We start from the raw sequence: 6,242 nt of genomic DNA, 5'->3' as shown, positions 1-6,242 counted from the left end.
CTTTGTCCTAGAGTTGTCCTTTGTTCCAGAGTGCAAATACAACTTTTCTGTGTGCAGATAACAATTTGGAGGCATGTTCCTCCCTGAAATGCCCAAAGCAATATAGCACAGGAAATGGGGTTGCCGACACATGGAGATGTCCCACTTATATAATTGATCTCCAGATGATCAAGATTAGTTCCCTTGGAGAAAACAGCTGCTTCAGAGGGTGGACTCAGCCGCCTTGTATCCGGCCGAGGTCTCGCCCAATCCCGAACCCTGCCTTCTTCCCATGTGCCGCCCCTTAAAACCTCCAGGCGTTTCCCAATCTGGCGTTGCAGCCTTACTGGAAACTGGTTTACCGCTTCCTTGGCTGTTTGGGTGGATGCGAACGAGATAAGGATCCCCGTGAAAGGCTTCGCCTGCTGCCTTGATGCACTGCAAACCTTCCATAAAGGCTAAGGCAGACATATGCAGCAGGTTTTTAGGGATAGCCAGCATGGCGTAGTAGTTAAGAGCAGGTGCCCTCTAATCTGGGTTCCCATGGTGGTGGGATTCAAACTGTGGCGTAGCGCCAATGGAGCGCTAGTGAGGGGACTACCCCGGTAGCCAGGCGTGGCCGGGCATTCCGAGGCCGGGGCTGTGGCAAGGACTGCCCTGCTTCGCGGGTCCTTAGTAGAGGGAAGCAGATACTTGCCTTGAAGCAGGCGGCAGGCTGCCACCTGCGCTTCGGATTGCACCTCCTGCTAGACTGCTTCAAGTTCTGCGCGCTACTGCTGAGAGGAGGGGCATCACTAAGGCAAAAATCACGTGGCAAAATCGCCAATTAGTAACCCCCTCTCGGCACACACAAAGAATTAGTAACCTACTCTCGGGAACCTGTGAGAACCTGCTGGATCCCCCCTCTGAACAAGGGGAACCAGTCAGGAACTTAGGATTAGCTATTTCCTGGAGATTTGAAGGCAGAGCCTGGGGAAGAGAAGAGTTTGGGGAAGAGAATGACTTCAAGAGGCTTTTGGTATATTAGAACCCGCCCTCCGAAGCAGATATTTTCTCCCGGAGAACTATTTCCTATAGTCTGGAGCTCAGTTGTAATTGTCGGGTCTTGAACCTTCGATCAATAAACGGACTCTGGATCGTTGATTGGTGGAGTTTATTGGAAGGCAGCAAAGCACCCAGCTTTGCTATCCCCTTTATTCAAAAATGATCCCCCCTCCCGCTTCCCCAAAGAATGTGAGAAAAAGTTACTTTGGAGCTAAGGCGGCCCAAGTGACAGATAGTGATAAGGCCACCTGGCCTCCTGCTCCCACAGAGCATAAGCATAAGCATTTTTATTGTCATTGTGCACGCACAACGAAATGTACAGCAGCATTCCTCGGCGCACACAATTTCAGACTCATACCCCATCCTCACTGTCCCCTTCCTCCACCCATCCCTACACAGCCCCAAACACATCGACACGAAGCCGCGGAGTTCAGCGTAGCCACAGCTCTAGAGTAGAAGCTGTCTCTAAGCCTCTTTGTCCTAGTTTTGGTAGACCTGTATCGTCTGCCAGATGGTAACAGTTCAAAAAGACAGTGTGCTGGATGAGACGGGTCTCTCAGAATATTTTGGGCTTTCTTTAGGCTTTGGGAATTGTAGAGTTCTTCCAAGGAGGGGAGAGGGCAGCCGATAATCCTCTGTGCAGTAGCGATCACCCTTTGGAGCGCCTTCCTATCTGCCACTGTGCAACTGGAGAACCATACACAGATGCAGTCGGTTAAGACACTCTCTATAGCACAGCGGTAAAAGGACACCAGGAGTCTTCCATTCAGTTGTCGTTTCCTTAAAAGTCTCAGATAGTACAGTCTTTGCTGGGCCTTCTTAACCACCGCGGCAGTCTGTACACCCCAGGTCAAGTCCTCTTTAATCATAATGCCCAGAAATTTAATTAATTTAATTTAATTAAATTTAGAGCAACGGAAACATCCCGTTTCTCAAGACAGCAGAGGGTGTCAGGGGTAAGCCTATTTATCTACAAAGCATGTGAAGCCATAAAGAAAGGATCAAGGGAAGACTATCTCTTAACAGCAGTGGTAACATGTAGCAGGCTGGTTACACATATCTTGTAGCGATTACATTGAGCTAGGAATGCATTTCAATCAACTAGGTGCAATCTCTGACAGTAATTTTAAGAGAACTCTGGAGGAACAGCCACCCCACTGTGTTGCTTTTGGTTTCTTAGACTCTGGTAAATATTTAAAGGGAATATTGCAATATTGCTCAATTTAATATTTAAACGGAATATTGCGGTATTGCTCAATTTCAACGGAACTATTTTTTTCTTTTTCGGCACCAGGTTTCCTCATTTCACCGCGAGGTTTCCTCATTAAATGTGCACATTGTCATTTGCAGTTTTAGGAACAAAATGCTGTAAAGCTCAGGAAACATTCAGAGGTATGCACTGACTGTTCTATTCCAAAGGAGCTAATTAGAGTACATCTTTGCAGGGGCGGAATGAGGCAAACTGTAGCCCTGGGCAAAACCTGAGTTGGATGCCCCCCTCCCATGGGCGGCCACTCCACCACGACCAAGGAGATGGGGGCTACCCTTTTGAGGGTCCAGAACTCTGAACCCCCTAACCCAAACTGCACCAAACTTGGGGGGTCCCATCAGGACAGCCTCCAGATGATACCCTGAAATTTTGGTGCTGATACGTCCAAAAATGCACCCCCTGCAGGAACATCCCAGAAATTTGCCCAAGAATCTTTGTTCTGCATTGAATTTTCTGCATTGCTGTTAATGGGGGTTGCAGGCTGGGGGGGGGGGCACATTTCTGAAGGCACAGTCTCAAAACTTTCAGGGTCTCATCAGGAGACTTCCCTAATGATACCCCCCAGGTTTGGTGCAGTTTGGTTCAGGGGGGCCAAAGTTATGGACTCTCAAAACTGTAGCCCCCATCTCCTATTAGCTCCCATTGGAAACAATGGGGGATGGGGCACCCCCTTTGGGAGTCCATAACTTTGGACTCCCTGAACCAAACCTCACCAAACCTGGGGGGTAGCATAAGGACAGTCTCCTGATGATACGCTGAAATTGTGGTGCCGCTAGCCTAAAAACCGCGCCCCCTGCAGGCCAAAAATGGAAAACCACTAGAAATACCCAAAAACGAACCCTGCGTTTTGAGGGTCCAGGTGATGCCCCCACAAGGTGATGCCCTGGGCAGCTGCCCACCTTTCCCAATGGGCATTACGCCCCTGCATCTTAGTATAAAATATAAATGTTAATATGCCAGTGAGATGGTGATTGGGTCTGATCCCTTTTGGATGTTTTTATGTTACCTTTAGATATTGGGCTTGAAGAAATTTCTACGAAATATTAACCAATCCAGAGGTTGTATGGCCCTGATGGTTGTTTTTATAATACGATGCTCCTCTGTTATATGCTGTAATGCTTTATGTAAGAGGCACGTATGTGCAGCTATGAAGTTTCAGTCGTTGTAATCAATGATTTGTAAGTAAAAGACACAGAACGGGGTCATTATAATATTTCTTAGAACATTTTTTTGTCACCGTCTTCTTTCCTGCACTGTTTAACTGGGAAACCTGGAGGTGAAAAAGAAAAAATAATTACGTTGAAATATCATATTGAGTGATCCTTTAAATATTTGCTAGGTTCTAAGCCACCTAAAGTGACAGGTGTAGAGAGGTGCTGCTTTACCTTTTGGTACACCTACCCAATCACTGTTGAGGTGGACTCACCTGAAGTTGACAGTCCCAAGCTAGAACAACCAATTATGTCCTTCCCCGTCCCTGGTTCAGTGAGCCAAGAACTTGTGTCTGATGGATTGATGGATATCTGTTTCCCATCCATCTGGCCTCTAAGGGTCTGAGTAATGTTTGTTCTGGGTCAGCAAGACGTAGGACGATGGCGATTTTCAGCACGATGTGGTAGAAATATTAAAAGAAAATTAATATTTAGCACATAATAGTCAGGGGCTCATCATCGCTAACTTGGAAAATGTTAGTTTCTATATGTTAACATGGCACTAACCTAGTCGCAGTGAGTTCCGTGGTCTACATTTTATACCGTGGCTACGGGAGGTAGGAAAAGTTTAACATAGGTGTCCCCAACGAGGTGCCGAGGGGGACCCTGATACTGACCTTTCCTGGTATCCACCAAGTGTTTTGAGAAAATGGGTGGGACCATGTGGAGCCCTGCCCAGTAGAACTTTTGATTGCCCATTTGTGCAGATTAAAATAACATTTCATTGACAGGGGCCACTACTGTGTTGGTTTTATTCTCTGTATGTGTCTCCTCTTTACAAGAGTGTCTTTAAAATGTACTCCTCTTATGCCCTGCACTTGGCTTCTTCAACATGTGTGTGGTTGGTTCTCGCTCCCGTGTGGCCATCTTGTGGTTGCACCCACCATCCTGTGTCAGAATTCAAAGTTGCTAACAGGCTGAAAAAGATTGGGGACCCCTCTTTTAACACATATACACGTGAACAGTTGCAAATCAAAATTATATATGCACTAGCGGGGCCCGGCCACGCGTTGCTGTGGCTTATTGTGGTGAAATGGGAAAGGAACAGTAGCAGCAAATCAATTGCAGAGGCCAGCAGTATGTGCTCATGCAAACACACAGCCTGATACTGTGCGATGTCAGTGATGTGTGGGCCTGCACTCCTTGGGGGGGCGGAATGGAAAGGCACCCCTCCCACACATCTAGGCTGGCTGGTCATGTTCCTTTACCTGGGAGTAAGTTTGGTTGGTGGCAATGGGTGTCGCTTCTGTTTTCACTGTTTCCACTGCTCATATCTGGCCGGCTGAGTGAACATTCTAAGCAGCACGAACATTCTAAGGGTGACAGTTACACACAGGCAGCTGCATGTCCTTCACCAGGGAGCGCCAGGAAAAAGGCATTTTACCTGGGCCAGGAGTGAAATTTCAGGTATATGAACATCTAAAAACACTCTCACCTGGCTGACTATAGTGGCTGGGAATTTTCAGCGGAATTGGCCCAGCAGTTACTGAGGTATACTATCATCAACAAATACACGGTTAGCTTTTTATATATATAGATTTGTGAACACAGATTGTGAGCCAGTGTAGGGCAGTGGTTAAGAGTGGTGGAATCTAATCTAGAGTACCAGGTTTGATTCCCCTCTTATCTGGTGAACAGGATTTCTTTCCCTGCTCCTCCACGTGAAGCCTGCTGGGTGACTTTGGGTCAGTTACAGTTCTCTCAGAACTCTCTCAGCCCTCGCAGAAGCCTTCAAACCACCCAAACAATCACACCTAGTGAGAGTTTGACTGAGATGCCAAATGGTTGGAGAGAAAAAAATGTTCTGCCCCTTTAAGGCTCAACAGGAAGTTATTGGCCAGGTGATGAGATTTCCCTCGGCACCATGAAAAGCTTCATTTACCAGTTTCCACGCATTAAACCTCTCTTAAAGGGACAGAACACTTTCCTCTAGCCCTGGTAGCGACCTTAGGATTTAACCGTCAAACCTCAGAGTTTGACCTGAAATTTCAGGACTCAAGGGAGTCCTGAACTGTTCTCCTCACGAGAAAGTCCCATATTAGCTACTCCCATATTACTACTTGGCTACTTAGAGTGGCAGGGCTTTTCTGGGAGGTCTTTCAAAACATCTCCTCCCTTGTCTTTTTAACTGGAGATGCCACGGATCGAACCTGAGACCTTCTGGGTGCCAAGGAGACGATCTGCCACTGAGCCACAGACCCTTCCCATGGCTTTGGAGGGTCTCAGGCTGAAGTCATTCGTATCACCTACTGCCTGGTCCTTCTAACTGCAGATGCCGGGAATGGAACCTGGGACCTTTTGCATGCCAAGCAGACCAGGATTCCTGGGTGCTTCTGCTCCTAACCTGGGCCCATTCCAGCTGAGAAAGAACTGAGGCATGTCAACAGTGGCGTATCTGCCTAGGGACAAGGGGTACCCCTTGTCCCTGGGCACCATTCTTCTAGCCACGTAGAGGGCGCAAAATCGGCCCCCCCACCTGACCAGGAAGTCCTGCTGTCTCGTCATTTTCGCATGCCTCGACCCCGTCTGAGGCACGCAAAAAACGACGAGGCAGCAGGACTTCCTGATGCCTCCAAGTGCCCCCAATCCCACCCTGGACTCCCCCCTCCCTTCCTCCCCCCCCCCCCGCCGCCGGCTGGGCTCCCCTCTGAGCAGGCCAGAACAATGGAAGAGGAAGGAAGCAACCACTGCTGCATACGAGTCATTGACCGGGCTGTTAACGCACCTCTAAAAATGTT

Source organism: Sphaerodactylus townsendi, linkage group LG04 (assembly GCF_021028975.2).
Source record: "Sphaerodactylus townsendi isolate TG3544 linkage group LG04, MPM_Stown_v2.3, whole genome shotgun sequence".
In the NCBI taxonomy this organism is placed as follows: domain Eukaryota; kingdom Metazoa; phylum Chordata; class Lepidosauria; order Squamata; family Sphaerodactylidae; genus Sphaerodactylus; species Sphaerodactylus townsendi.
This window is presented reverse-complemented; position numbering follows the sequence as displayed.